The sequence below is a fragment of the Arvicanthis niloticus genome, chromosome 23 (assembly GCF_011762505.2).
Source record: "Arvicanthis niloticus isolate mArvNil1 chromosome 23, mArvNil1.pat.X, whole genome shotgun sequence".
Taxonomy (NCBI): Eukaryota; Metazoa; Chordata; class Mammalia; order Rodentia; family Muridae; genus Arvicanthis; species Arvicanthis niloticus.
In genome coordinates, this window is record NC_133430.1 from 15,564,520 (window position 1) to 15,581,026 (window position 16,507).

Below are 16,507 nucleotides of genomic sequence, written 5' to 3' on the forward strand. Positions count from 1 at the left end.
GGAAACAGCATAACCAGTCACTGCCCTTTACACAGTCTAATGCAGCTAACAGCATACTGTCATTTAAACGATGTAAAATGTTTGTATGCTTCAAAGGAGGGTCCTCTCTAAACTATCATATTCTAACCTTACGGGACAACAGGTCAATTGATTTTAAAGGGGGACAGGAAATACTGACAGGAAATAGTATTCTAATCACAGATTCATATCTGTTTTGAAAGGAAAAAGTAACAAATAAATGAAAATCATTTGTGTTTACTGCATAATAAGCATATTCATTTCCAATGGGTAGTAAAGGCAAGGTGACTGAGGAGAGTGGCATTGTTTCCTTCTGCAATCGGGGAAAACTTCACAACTACCTTTAAACTGCACAGTGCTGCAAATACATGGGACAAATGCTCTATTTCTCCAGCCCAAACTCGAGAAAGACATAACTAATCCATTACAGCACTCTTCCTGCTGAGTTTCATGATGAATCTTTAATCCTTCTTTCCCCTGAACTCCAGTCACCACAAGTCAAATCAGGTTGGCACACACAGTGGCATCTGCTGACCTCTCTGAACCCATCAATTAGGAGAGTAGGTCATATTTAAGACATACCGGCTGCTGTGGCACTGGTACAACCAGATTAGCATATGAGGTAGCCATGACACTAGATCAGGGCTCTAATGACCTCCGCTCTGTGGATGGGGGAAATGAAGAACCAATACATTTGGAGTTTTTTTTCCACCCATTTTTACCCATGCCACTGAGCTAAGAACAGATTCTAGGGTAGTCCCCTTAAGTAATTTTTCAACTTTAATGGGAATTATTGACCTACAGTTCATAGATGCTCAAGAGGTTGTAGTCAAGATTCCGCAAAGGAAAACACACATCAAAACTTATTAGAATCAAATTGATGGGGAAAAAAAGCAGAAAACTTTTAAAGCAGCCATTAAGAACAAAAGATACATCACTAATAGAGGGATAAAGATAAGAACAATCACTGACATTTTCTTTAAAACAATGCAAGATGGGACGTAGAAAAATTAAGCTAACACTGGTCTAGAAGCTTCCTGCCTCCCGGCTAGCCATCATATCGCTGGGAGGGGTTATGCAGACTGCTGGGGGAAGCTAGCAGGAGCAGTCATACCCAGCCCTGCCTGGGCCCTGTGTACAGTATTAACCAGGCAGGCAGCATGCAAATAGCATCAGGTCCGTTATGAGTGTAGTCAACCACTTCCTGATTGCATTTAAGGCCCACTTCACAGGAGAAAATTCACATCTGCTATGGTAAACACAATCAAAATCCTGCAGCTGAGAGAGTGGTGGAGGGTCATAAGCGCTACTGGGAAAGCCATGGTTGTTGTTTTGGTTTTGTTGTTGTTGTTTTGTTTTTTTATGATTTATTTTTATTGTATGTGCATTGCTGTTCTGCTTGCTTGAACACGTGTGAGTGATGGAGTCAGATCTCCTGGAACTGGAGTTACAGACAGTTGTGAGCTGCCAAGTAGGTGCTGGAAATTGAACCTGGGTCCTCTGGAAGCTCAACCAGTGCTCTAAACCTCTGAGCCATCTCTCCAGCCCCTGTTGTCTTGTTAAATGCACATGACGTGCTCATCAAAGTGTCTTTGAAATAACTGTGTTTATGTTCATAGGTTAGGGCTGCTATCTGCTTTGACCGGAGATGCTTTCATTTGCAATGAACAGAGGAGATTGAAGAGACTCATAACCAATGTCTGAGTAAAGATAATGAGAAAAGGTGACTGCTGACTGCTCAGCTGTAACCGCGACATCTATAGCACACACATACGCAGACGCACATGCGCACACGCACACACACACAAACACCTACACACATGTATGCCCATGTACACACACATGCACATACCACACACACACACACATACACATACCCCACACTTACATACACCCCACACTCATACACCACATACATGCACACGTACCCATACACACACACACCACACATGCACACCAGGCTCAAGGAGCATCCTTGAAGAAGGGGCAAAGAGAATGTAAGAGCTGGAGGAAATGGGGAAGTGGTGGGGAACACTGACTTCTGGGTCCAACAGGGATTGAACTCACAACAGCAGTGATTATCTGCAGGGGAAGGATCTGCACAGGACTCAGCCTTGTCAACAGCTTGTCACAGAGTAGGAAGAGACTCTTAAGGCTGAGGATTTAAACCCACTTAATGGTTGACAGGAGAGGGAGAAACATCTTCCTGAGTGGTGTAGCCACTGGTCAGGTTCCCTTGCTCCTGTAAGCAACACCAACACGCTGGCCCCACTCCAACCCCACACCCCTCCCCTTGAACCTGTAAGAAACCTTCCTGAACTCATCAGATAAAAGGCTCCGAAGCAGAAGAGGAGCTAGCTGGGAAAAGAAAGGGAATCAGCGGCAGGTGGAGGAGAAAAAAGAGAGACAGTTGTAATATGAAGGAGATGAAAAACATCAGAACATGTATGAAAACAACAATTGAAACCCACTGTTGTATATAATTAATATTCTCTTAAATATACACTAGAACCACATCTATGATAGGCCGAAAGAAAAACATCTCAGCTTAGAATTCTACATCTAATAAAGATATTCCTTACAAATATATACTAAACAAAAGCCATTTGAGATAAAGAAGAAAGGGAGCAAGGGACCAAAACATAGTCTTCCGTCAGCATGTGAATTGGTACGTTATCATCTGAAGGTAGACAACTGGGTTAACGGTGCACAGCCTTAGAGAAAACTTTTTAAAAAGAAGAAAAACTAGTTAATCCGCTATAGGAATAAAATTAAATATTAAAAAGTTAACCCCAAAAGTTGAGATAATAATAAAGAACAAATGGTCTAGTCACAAAGTAAAGGGCCGTGATGAGCCCGCCCCTCTCAGCAATCAGACTGGGAATGACCCAGACAATAGGCACATCGCATGGAAATGTTCTAAAAGGTAGGGACTGTGAAATGAGATTCTTTCAGAAAGCATGGCTCTTAAGTGTGTGTGAGAAACAGTCAAAATACAAAGAAATGGATAAACAGAAAACTATGCCATGTAAACACTCATACACGGAATCTAGAGTCTCCACAGGATGCCAGGCAAACTGACCCCAGGACAAGAAATACGAGAAGAATAAAAAAACAAACAAACAAAAAAAAAACCAAAAACGGTACTCCATAGAGATGCAAGGGCCAACAGACCAAGACACAGAACAACTCTAAATGTGGGTGGATTTACTAACTAGAACAAAGAAAGCATCCATAATTATAGCCGTGAGCTTCAACAGTCTTCTCTCATTCACTAATTTGATAAAATAAATGAATAGAAAGTCAATAAAATTGTGCAAATGAGACAAGATTCTCACACAATAATTAATAATAACAGGATTCTCCGTACACCTCCCTAAATACATGTCATTTTAAACTACATAATGACGTTTACTAAGATGCATGGTAAGAATCAAAACTTAAGTCGTAAGTTATTTGATGGCACTGAAATCCCACTGAAGATCCACAACACAGAGTAATCTAGAAAATCACTAAGTACTCACATTTTTAAATACTTCTAAGAAATGCATGAGTTAAAGTTCTCCTTCAGCTCCGTGCGGAACCCATGTAATTAACATTCACAACTGTTAGGAAGTATTCAGTACCAGGATATACCTAATTCCTAACATACATAACAATTTCATGAGAATGCAAAGGAAACAACATTAAAGGAGAAATTTATAGCTTCGAATTCTTATGGTGAAAACACAAAAGGTCTAGGAACATTTATACTGTTTCTTCATGAAGATGGAAAAGAAGAAAATGAAGTGTAGTATCAGAGGAAGAAAATCATGCAGACACAAACAGAAGTTAATAAAACTGAAACCATAGAAACAGTACAGAAAAAAAAAAAGATTAAAATCAAAAGCCAGTTCCTTGGGGAAACTAATGAATTTGATAAGCTTTCTAACCAATCTGGGAAAGAGAAAAAAAAATCATGCGACAATATATAAGTTACCAACAGCTGAAATGAAAGTAGGGTAATACTACAGACACACAGACACCAATGGATCTATTAATTAGATGAAATGCCCAATGTTCTTCAAAAGACACAATTTAAAAATATGTCTCAATGAAAACTATGGGCTACAAGTAGCCCTACAACTGTTACGAAAATTGGATTCATAACATAAAGTCTGCCTGTAAAACAAAAACAAAAACCTGAGTCCAGATGGCTTCAGTCAGAATTTAGGGTTTTGTGTAAGAATAATCCCAATATAGACTCAGAAAAGTGCTGAGACTCTTCTCAACTCATTTCACGAGGCTGGTGTAACTCTGTCAACAAGGCCATTTGAAACATGACAATTAAAAAACTATAAATGCCCCCTCATAAATACAGTTTCAAGAACATTTAACAACAACAAAAAAATATTGGCAATAAAATACAGCATAACAATATGGAGTTTATCCCAGAAATTCACAGTTGGTTCACAAATGCAAATCAAATCAGTGTAATTTGCCATATCAGGAGCATAAAAAAGAGGAAGTCATATGGTCAGCTCAGCAGAAAGAGGAAACATTTATCCCCACTGACCTTCGTTCATTAACAATCTCAGCGAAGAACAGACCAGAATTGCCTTAATCTGATGCTTAGGAAAAGCATCTGTGGACAAATCATCGCTAACATCATGTTTAATGGTAAATGAAGCCTTAATATATTCCCTACACAGCTGGGGAGGGCAAGGAGCCTCAGCCTTACTTGTCTGTCAAACACTTGTATGGTCCAAGGTAGTGCAGAAAGAAGGACAGAAAAAGACAGATGCAAAAAATGAAGGACACAGGGAGAGACTGAAACAAAGGTGTGGATTAAAAGGGAAAAGGCATTTAAAAGTATCCTTACAGGGCCTGAGGAGAGAGCTGAGCAGTTAAAGCACCTGCCACTCAAGTGTGTAGTGTTCCAACCTACAGAACTCATGTAAGTAGGGGTGCAGATTGGGATGGGTACAGCAGACAGCCTGTAATTCCTGGCTTGCCAGTGGAGATAAGGGGAGCCCTAGGGAAAGCTGGCTAGTAAGCTTAGCCTTATCAGTGAGCTCTGGGTTTGACTTAGAACCCCTGCCTTAGCAAATAAGGGGAAGGAACAACCAAGGAAGACTGGGGAAAACCTGGGGCCTCTGAACTAAGGAGTACACACATGCACCCCGACATATGGTAAGCACACATACACATGCCAAGCAAGCACACCACACACAGAGACACATGAAAAGAAGGGGGGAAATTATCTTTATTTTCAGAGCTCATAATAGTTTTTAGGGGAAAAAATATAAGAAACTCACATGTAAGACAGGAAAACTAGCACATGACCTTATCAAGGTTTCAGGTATAAAGTACATTTCAAAATCAAGTCATTTCTACTCATTAGCAACAAACAAATAGAAAATTAAGTTTTAGCACTATTTACCACAGCCCAAGCTATACAATACTACAAGTAATTTTAACTAAATCACTGTAACAGCTATATACAAAAGATGAGAGAACATTGCTGAAAGAAAAAATTTCAAGTACCTAAATAAATAAGAAATATTCTATGTCTGTAGATTAAAACGTTCAGTGTTGAAAAACATCAATCTTCCCAAATTAGCCTATCTATTCAATGAAATATTCAAGTTCTTATTAAAAAAATCCAAGCAGATTATTTTATAGAAATGACAAGATCCATGAAGATGCAATGAACATCGCATGATTTTAAAATATACTTTATTGTGGGGGTGTGGGTATGTATATATTTCATGTGTTTACACATGTACATACATGAGCATGTGTGTGTGTGTGAGCACGTGTGCATGTGCATGATGGGGAGAGATGAACATCAACTGTCTTCCTCATTTCATTTTTTATGGTCTCCACTGTATGTTTTGAAACATGGTCTTTCCCTGATCCTGGAGCTCACCAATTCAGCAAAACTGGCCAGTTGGCAAGTCTCAGCAACCTCCTACACCCTGACCCCCATCTGCCTCTCTAATACGGAAATCACAGGCATGCACTACCATGCCTGATGTTTTACATGGGTGCTTGGAATTAAAACTCAGGTCCTCTATACTACAGAGTGGAGTAATAGGATGGCATTATGGCACTAGGAGAGATGTAGAAGGAAATATACAGTTCTACAAACAGACCTGAAAACCATGTGGGCAATTACTTTCCAAAGAAGAAAATCAAAATCAATTCAATGTGAAAAAGATAGCTTTTTCAATAACTTGAATTGGAATAACTTGGTCACTTCAGGGGGAATCTCGTCTTTCTCTCTCAATCTACACCAAATGTCCATTCTAAACAGATCATAGTGTAAAACATCAAACTTCTAGGTGCATAGGAGAAAAAGTCTTGATGGGACTCTTGATACGGACCTGTAATCTCAGTGACCTCAGGCGGCAGAAGGAGGAGAAGTTCAAGGCCAGCCAAGGCATAGAGTGAGGTTAGGCCAGCCTTAGTGACACCACACCTCTAACTACAGGGTAAATACAGGTAGTCGTGGGCCTGGATAGCAATCTTATCTGACATGCACAAGGCCCTGGATTTGATCCTTAGTGCTAGATAATAGGGGAAAGGAAAAAAAAAAGATAATTTCTCTATAATCCTTGTAGAGACAAAGAACCATAAAAGATGATACTCATCAATTTTAATATATCAAAATATAAAACTCCTGTTTAGACTATGGATACTGGGGCCTTAAAATCCTGGGTCCAATTCTGAGTACCAGAAAAATAATTAAAAGAATAAAAAATGAAAGATCAACTAAAAATTGCTTTAGAGAAAAGAAAACATATAAAAGACTGAGAGGAAACATGTCTGAACATTATCTATTCTATGGATGAGCGGATTGTAAGAAAGCATGTAAAGCTGTGTGTGGCAGAACATGCAGCATCTCCAAATCAGATGCCAAAACTCATAGAAATCCAGTCTGCGGGGAGACTAACAGAATGGGACAAAAATGAATGTGGGTAAGATATGATTAAAATGTACACAAAATAAAAACAAAAGGGCAGAATTAGAAATCTTCCCTTAAAGAAACTGTTTTGAGACAAGATACTTATTCTGTATCTATGTATTACTATGTTTCTATGTATTGTTATATATCTATGTGCTACTAAGTATCTGTATAACTGTGTATATATGTATTGCTATATATTTATATTTTGCTGTTTCTATGTATTACTATGTATCTGTGTATTACCACAGATTACTATATATCTATGTGTCACTACTTATTGCAAAGTATCTATGTATCAGTATGCATTGCTATGTATCTATGTACTACCATATATTACTATGTATCTGTTTATTGCTATGTATCTATGTATTACTATGTACTACTAAGGATCTATGTGTTACTATGCATTACTATATATCTATGTATTAACACTTTAGTTTGTATCTAAGGGTTACTATGCATAACTTGGTCTCTGCCTTTGAATGTGGGATTACTGTGTTGCACAGCCACTATAAACTAGCAGGGCTGAGCCTGGGTTAGCATATGTAGTAAGTTAAAGAGTAAGAGAGACTGAGAAGCTAAGAATCTAGAGAAGAAATAATATGTGAATTAGTGGTGATAATTGCTACAGATTACAGAAGATAAAATTTTGACTTAGCCATTGATATTCCCAAGGAACATGACAAAAATAATTGGAAGAAAAGCAATAATTAACACTTAATTAAAGAAAAATTTTTTGAAAAAGTGTCCCAATTTGTACATTGAAACTACTTTGTTGGAAGCCAGTGAGGTAGCTCAGTGGGTAAAGGTGCTTGCCCCCAAGCAGGAGGACCTGAGTTTGAACCCCAGAATCCACATGGTGGGAGAGACTCAGTTTCCGCAAGCTGTCCCCTGACTGCCACATGTGTGCTACGCTACATTCACATGTACACATATGCATACACACACAATTAATAAATAAATGTAAAAATTTAGAGAATGTGTTTCATGTTATAATCAAGAAAACCAAGACAAAGATATTCAACCTCAAATGTTCATGAAAACTTAAAAAATAGAAAATAAAAAAACAAAGAGATTTCTCCAACAGACAAAATCACGGTGGTCTAAAATTCTTCCTCCATGATTCTAAATGGCAGAAAACAATGAACAAATGTTTATGCATCTTTCACAGAGAAGCAGATTTTTTTCATGTAAGGCCATAGGAAGACATTTTAAATATGGTCAAGCTTAAAGAAAGAAACAAAAAATATATTCCATTTCTGAAGGTTTTCCTTTACAGTTCAGTGGCACATATGTAACGCAAACACTTGGCAACTGGCAAAAGAATGACCAAGAGGTCAAGGTCAGCCTCGACTGGAATGTCAAGTTCCAGACACGAAGACAATAAAAATGTTATGAAACATACAAAAGACATAGAAATTGTAACCTATAACAGGGGTGGGGTATAAAAAGAAGAATACCCAGATTTGTTTGGAATTAGGAATAAGGATTTGAAAATAATTACTTTAGGTTCATTTAAAACTATAGACAGATTGTTAAAATGAAAATTCCAACAGAGAAATGAAAATTCTATGTAGAAGTACTGAAAGAAACAGAACATATCAAATCAATAATTCAGTAGGTGGGCTTTCAAAAACATTGGACACAGTAAGAAGAAAGAATGGATTGATGAACTAAAAGACAAGTCTATTCTAACTAAAGTACAGCTTGTTTTGTGTGTGCATGTGCTCACATGTTTCTATGGGTGATTCTGTCTGCACGCGCGCACACATATGCCAGAAGTCAACATTAGTGTCTTCTTCAGTCATTTTTTCACCTCATGCTTGGAGGCAGGGTTCCTCACTGGAGCTAGAGCTGATCCTCCTTTCCCCGGGGAGCTCCTGTGACTGCCTTCCCAGCACAGGGGTCACATAGATCACCCCACCCAGCTTATCATGTAAGGGCTGGGACTAGTACACAGATGGATGCTCACGCCTGCACAGCAAGCACTTTATCAACTGAGCTATGTCTTCAGCCACCCTCCACACCATCCCCCAAGCAATAAAGTATGTAAAACCTCTGGAGGTAAATATTAAATACTTGTAGAGTCTCTGGATGAGAAAAGGAAAGACTAGAGAGGGCGGCATCCAAGTTCTTGTGGTCCCAACAAGAGGCATAAAACCACATACCCTAAAAGCTCAGCAGATCCCAAGCAGAGTAAATACAGAGACAACCACACTCCAAACACGAGAAGACTATTAAATACCAAATAGCAGGAAAACCTTTGAAAGATGCAAATAAAAAAGATATTACATTAAATTCTCCTTAGAAACAGCAAACTGACACAATTAAATAATGTTAAATGAGGTAAAAATTTTAAAGATAGCTATAACCCAAAGATGTAGAAATTAAGCAATGCTCCTATGCACACTAAAATAAAATCTAACAATAAAATTTAAATAATCTGAATGTGTATTAATAAAAATATAGCACATGGAATCTAGAGTGATGCCTCAGTAGCTAAGAACATAGGCTGCCCTTCCAGAGGACTTAGGGTTCAATTCCCAGCACCTATGTCAGACAGCTCACAACCATCTGTAACTCTAGTTCCAGGGGATATGTGCCCTCTTTTGGCTTCTATGGACACTAGGCATGAATGTGGAGCACAGACAGACATGCAAGCTAAACACACGTATACATCACAACAAAAATGTTACAAAAATCACTCATCAAAATACGGCATGTCAAAACCTGTCAGATACAGCAACCATAAAACTGGGAGGAAACTAGTCATTTATAACAGATAATTAGAAATCATTCTAATGTTAAAATCCACAGCTAAGCATCCTCTACTAATCTTTTTAAAAGAGAGAGAAATAGATAAAATTCAGCTCCAGGAAGTATTAAAAGATGAAGTCATAAAAACATAACCTTTATCTGTCTCCTCTGGTTTTGATTTATTTTAGTTTATATGAACATTACGATAAAATTTCAAGATAAGGGCATTAAGTAACGGAAAATGAAACATCCTGAAACTGATCAATATATGCAAATCCCAACAGCTAATACCAGGACAAGATGCTCCTGAAGTTAGCAACAAGCAGCAGTGTCTGTTCTTCCATTTCAGTTCACCAGACCTTCTGCTCCGAGGGTCTCAGACCAGGGAACCAAGAAGGAAGCCAGCAGTGAGTGGGTACAAGGCTTGGGAAAGGCTGGCACGAAGTGTCTGTGTGTTAAACCCAGACAGAGACACAGAGGTGTTTCCCAAGCCAGCCTGGCAATCTCAGTTTGAGCCCTAGAACCCAGATAAAGGATAGATATGGCTCTAGAACGTTTGCTCTCTGACCTGTACACACAAACCATGGCTCACGACCCCTACGTACTCATCAGGCACATACACATTCAACAATGATACATTTTAAATTTTTAAAAGGTCAGTCACCAACTACTGCACAAATCATTGCATAAGATGTTCACAGCAGTTTCACATATCTGCTCAACGTTGCAAGCAACTCGACTATTGATAAAACAGGATATATGGAGAATGAAAAGAACAGATGTCTTTATTGATATAGATCAAGCTCAGTATTACTGTGCAGATGAGTGAAGTTGGACAGGAAAAGCACATACTCTTCCATCTTACTTGCATGTGTACCTGAATCAGATGAACACATCAATTCTATTAACACCATGTCAGGGACTGCTCACAGGCACAAGACAGGGGTTCGGATAAGAAGAGACATGCCACTAGTTTCTGGGGGTTTTATTGTTTGTTTGTTGTTTGTCTTTGTAGTGTCTACAAGAGCATTGTACATTGGCTAACACTGATCCAGCAGCCCATGTGATACCTCCATTAAGTACCATATCAACATAACACAAGAAAAACCTGACATGTCCTAAGACTGACAAGATATCAACTGTCAGGTAGAGGAGTCCTATGAACCAACCTCCATGAAAAACAAGTAGAAATAACAGAACTAGATAGGGCATAACCAAGTAGCTAAATAAATAAATAATGAGGATTGTTTACCTCTAAATTAGCAATAATCAATAGTATGCATCCAAATAGCAGGAACAAAAATAAAGCTCACCAAATACTTTCAATTTATAAATAAAATTTATTTATTTTGTAAATAAAATGAATACTGTATACATAGAGAGAAAACACATGTAAGATCTCACACCCTAGGCCTGTTGAGTATGCACAGTAAGAACCTCTCTCAAAAAGCTAAATAATAGATAGATAGATAGATAGATAGATAGATAGATAGATAGATAGATGCAAGATAATGATGTTTTTCAAATAAATACAAAGAAATAAAAATTATCCCCAGTAGATTAGCACTAAAGGAAACAAAAAAAAAAGTGTATTATTTTAGAAACTCAAATGGCTCGGTGGCTTAAGTCCCTGCCATACAATCATGAGGACCAGAGTTCAAACCCCTGAATCCTTCTGAATGCCAGGTGGGTGTCATGGCCCACCTGTAATGCAGCACTAGAAAGATGAAGTTGGGGATCTCTAGAGAAAGCTGGCTGGCTTTTTATATAAGAGTATAAAACGTTGAAAGTAAAATGATGGAAAAGGTTATACCACACGCTTTCAAAAGCCTGCACCATTAGCTTATGACAAAGTAAGTTTTAACACAGAGAGAATCATGGATGATAAAAACATGCATTCAAAAAATGGTAAAAGCTTCAATTCTTCTGGAAGAAACTGGATTCTAAATTTGCAGTTTGTATATACCTACTAGCACCATCTCAAAATATCAAAAGTAAATAGATCAGAAGAAGAAGAAGGGATTAGACAAATCCATAATCACAGTAAAAAAAAAAAAAACAAAAAACAAAACCCTTCAGGACTTCCCTCTTGGTAATGCTGGAGACAGTGAACACCATGCAGTGACAGGGTTGGAGAGGTCGGTGGTTAAGAGCACTGGCTGCTCTTGCAGAGGACTAGCATTTGATTCCCAGCGCACGCGTACACACATACACACACACACACACACACACCTCACAACTGTCTGTAACTCCAATACCAGGGAACCCGATGTCCTCTGCTGGCCTTTTGGGCATCATATATATTTGAAACACAAATATATATGCAGGCAAAACACCCATACACATAAAATAATAATTTAAGTTTAAAAACGCAATGGCAATATGGAAGGTTTGAGCCAGACAAGGAATAAATCTGTTTTATTTCATGTAGAATACTGTACATGTTGTTTTAAATACACAGAAATATTTATATGCTCAGCCCTAAAGGAAATTATTTTTAAAATAAATAAATAATGTAGGACAGTGAAGATGGATCAGTCAATAAAGTCCTTGCTATGCAAGAATAATGGTCTGAATTTGATCCCAGCACTCAAAGAAAAAAAAAAAAAGCTAGAGACAACAAAGTGTGCCTGCCATTCCAGAGTTGGTGACAGAAGACAGAGAGACAGAGAGACAGGAGGATACCTGGGGCTTACTGGCCAGTCAGTGGAGCCGACAGAGTTTCAAGTTCAGTGAAAGATCCTGGCTCAAAAAATAAGGTGGAGCCAGGCACAGTGTACATACCTTTAATTCCCATACGTGGGAGGCAGAGGCATGTAGATGGCTCTAAATTTGAGGCTAGCCTAGGCTGCATAATGAGTTCCAGGTGAGCAAGGGCTATCTAGTGAGAATGGGTTTCAAAACAGAAAAGAAGTGGAGAGTGTTTGAGGAAGATACCTGGCATCAACCTCTTACATCCACACTCATACACCATACATGTATGTGCACATGTGGACACACATGAGCATTTACACATGCACATACTACATACATGTAAACATGAGCATATAAAAATTAATATATTATATGGTACAAGATATGTTATCTGACCATAGAAGAAGAAATCTACAGCTTATCCTTATCAGTTATCTACAGGTCAAAGAACCAATCGTGCAGGAACTTAGAAATCAGTACAGCCTGAGCAATGATGAGTATCATCTCAGAGAAGATCTTTGACAAGGGCCAACACTCCCTGGTGATTAAAAACTATGAAGAACAGGGGAATAGAAAGATCATATCTCGGTGTAACTAAGGACACTCTGGCAGACGTACAGCCAACATATCACAGGGGGGAGAACGGAAAACATTTCATCCAATTAGACACAATTGCCCTCCTCCATCTCTCTTATGATAGTGCTTAAAAACTCAGCCAGATCGATAGGCAGGTAAAGTGAGGACTCGAAAGGAAACAGAGAAATTAAATTATATCTATTGGACAATGATATAGACTCCTCCTAAAAGACCCTAAAGAATACACACACACACACACACACACACACACACACACACATCTTTTAGATTTGTTCAATATACTCTCATCAAAGTTTCAAGATACAAAGATCAAGATTTAAACCATCAGTAGCTTTCTACACCAAGAATGCATTCCTGGAAAAAGAGATTAGTTATATAATCCTTATTACCGTGGCTTCAAAACTAAAGTAGAATACATAGGCGTAAACTTGATCAATGACATGACAGTTCCCTACAAAGAAAACTATAAAACACCAAGAAAGATATATTAGACATTTGAAAAATAGAAAGCTCTCCCATGTTCATGGATCAGGAAAACACTCTGTGAACAACCATATTATCAAATACTTATATACAAAACTCAATACACTCTCCGTCAAAGGCCGATGATACTCTTTCCAGATCTAGAAAACAAAACAATTCTAAATTTGAAGGAAACACAAAAACTTATGAAAATAGCCAAAGCAATGCTAAGCAAATAGAGATATCACAATACAGGAGATATCACAATCACTGGCGATATCACAATACAGGAGAAATCACAATACTGACTTCAAGCTACACCACAGATCCACAGTGACAAAACCAGCAAAGCATTGCCATAGCAACCGTGTGGTAGAACAGAAGACAGAGAGTTTAACCCAAGCACCATTAACTGCTTCATCCTGGAAAAAGATATAAAAAGACATGCATTGCTTACAAAAGCAAAAGAGACATCTTCTTTAACAAGTGATGCTGGGGAAAGCAGACATCCACAAGTAGAAGACTGAAACTGGATCCTTACTTCTCATCGACCCAAAAATCAACTACAGCTCCATCACAAGCTTTAATGTAAGATGAATCATTGGAATCTCTATGGGAAATCGTGTCAAGCCTTAGGGACAGACAATAACTGTGGTGGTTGGCATTGAATGGCCCCCATATGCTCATATACTAGAATCCTTGGTCATCAGTGGGTAGCACCACTTGACAGGGATTAGGAGCTGGAATAGGTGTGGCCCTGTTGATTGGGGTGGGCTTCAGAATTTCAAAAGCCCAAGCCAGTCCAAGTGTCTCTCTCTCTTCCTGCTGCCTGCCCATCTGGATATAGAACTCTGGGCCCCTCTCTAGCGTGTCTGCCTGCATGGTGCCATGCTTCCTGCCATTCACAGTGGATTAAACTTCAGAACTGTAAGCTAGTCCCAGTTAAATGTTTTCCTTTTTTCAAGAGTTGCCATAGTCACAGCGTCTCTTCACAGCAATAGAACATTGACTAAGGCAATAACTTTCTGAACAAAACTGTAATAGACTGATAAATAAAAATGAGACTCGCCACTGTGAGCACGTGTAGCAATGTCATACTGAAAGCCCTCTGTACAATTAATATGACTGATGTTAAATCACAGATTAAAAGGAAGCCGTAAAAGTCTGGTAGATTAGAAAGGAAATAAAGTTTATTGTTCTATAATGCTATGATACATAAAATAATGTTTAACAAAGCTACCACAATAAATATACACTCCTACTAAGAGTGTACATTAGCACAACTGAATGGGGAGGCTGTTTATTAAAATTGAGTACATGTGTGCTCTTTAGCTCAAAAGGTCCATTGTAGGGATGGATATATATAGATATATTTCACATCAAAGACATTTCAAAACTGCTCAGAGTAGCAGTATTTCAACAACCAAAAATTAGGAACAACCCAAACGTCTAGTGACAGTAGAGAAGAGAGGAAAATTGCGGTACATCTATTTTATGGACTATGTGTAGAAATAAAAGTAAACAGACGACAGTTATCCTTAGCACACATAGACAAGCACACATGTACACACACACACACACACACACACACACACACACACACATAGTGGGCTCTTCCATTTTTATAAAATACAAACTCGGGCAAAACTTAACCTCTGTTGTTGAAAGGAGGAGCCCATGCTGAAGGAGCATACTGGGACAGGCTCCTCATAGCTTACTTGAGGTTTTCTGCATGTATACAATGCACTAGCAAACCAGTCTTACAAGATTTTAGGTAGAACATCAAGATAATTAAAGAGAAGAAAGAACATAATGGTGGGAGAGCACAACTGAAAGTCTGGTCCAACCTCTCATAGACTCACCTCAAAAGTCCAAGTCCACTAACACGGGTTATAGTATATGCTATGTCTGAGACCCCAGATCGAGCTTAGCCTCCCAGTGTACCTCCCACTCTCTCTGTGCTGTCTAGAAATGTAATTAAATGGAAACTAAATAACAACTTTGCTACAAAGACTAAGTCATTTACTATTTGGTATGTTGTAACAAGAACATCACTGTATAATTTCTCTTTTGTTTCATTTCGTCTTATTTGTGTGGGTGTTTTACTTGAATGTTTTACTTGCTATGTGCGCTTGGTGCCTACAGAGGCCAGAAGAGAGTGCCAGATCCCCTGGAACTGGAGTTACATGTGGTTACGAGCTGCCATATGGATGCTAGGAATTAAAACCAAGTCGTCCAGGAGACCAGCCAGTACTCTTCACTGCTGAGAATCTCTCCAGCTCCTTGATGCAGAAGCAAAAGAACCTGAGTTTGGATCCCCAGAATCTGTGTAAAAAGTCAGGTATGGCTGCATGTGGGAGAGGCAGAGATAGAAGCATAGCACAGCATTGCTGACTGGCCAATCTACCAGAGCATCCAGGATCAGAGAAGAAGCCTGTTTCAGACAATAAAGTAAGGAGTGATAGGGGAAGGCACCTGGCATTGATCTCTGGCTTCCGAATACGCAAACCACACACTCATTAGAGATGAAATGGGTTTAGGAGCCTCTTTGCTTGGTAAGTGTGGTGCTTACTTCCTCATTGAAGAAACCTCTCTTTCAACAGATGGCCACACCACAGAAAACTACAACTGGTCACAATGCAGAGAACAAGGTGCCTAGCCTCAACCGACACATTCACAGTACAATCCCTGCACCTAATGATCAGGGAACATCTCAGAAGAGGGATGGAACGTTTGTAAAAGAGCCAGAAGACCCAAAATCAGCTGTGAGATTCTATCCCCTAGAAATGTCAGAGAAGCTAAATCTCAACAACATGGCTGCCCAGTCAAGAGATGGTACCGACAGGCTAGTGGAGAAGGGCAACACAGGATTACAAGGATGCACTGTGAATGAAGCCGTAGTAAACTATCTACCCATGAGTCCAAGAGAAGAGAAAGGGTGGCTCTGATCTTAGCATGCAAACACTGAACCTGTTTTAATAAAGATTTCTTAGTTGGTCCTTGCTAGAGGCTTTGGAAAATGGAAAA

At 38.9% G+C, this 16,507-nt stretch overlaps 1 protein-coding gene across 13 annotated transcripts in view; it reads right to left on the reverse strand.

Annotated features, from left to right (window-relative positions):
- Unc79 (unc-79 subunit of NALCN channel complex) overlaps positions 1–16,507 on the reverse strand; it is a 229,516-nt gene that overhangs the window by 140,468 nt on the left and 72,541 nt on the right. The gene's annotated exons all lie outside the window — the stretch shown is intronic.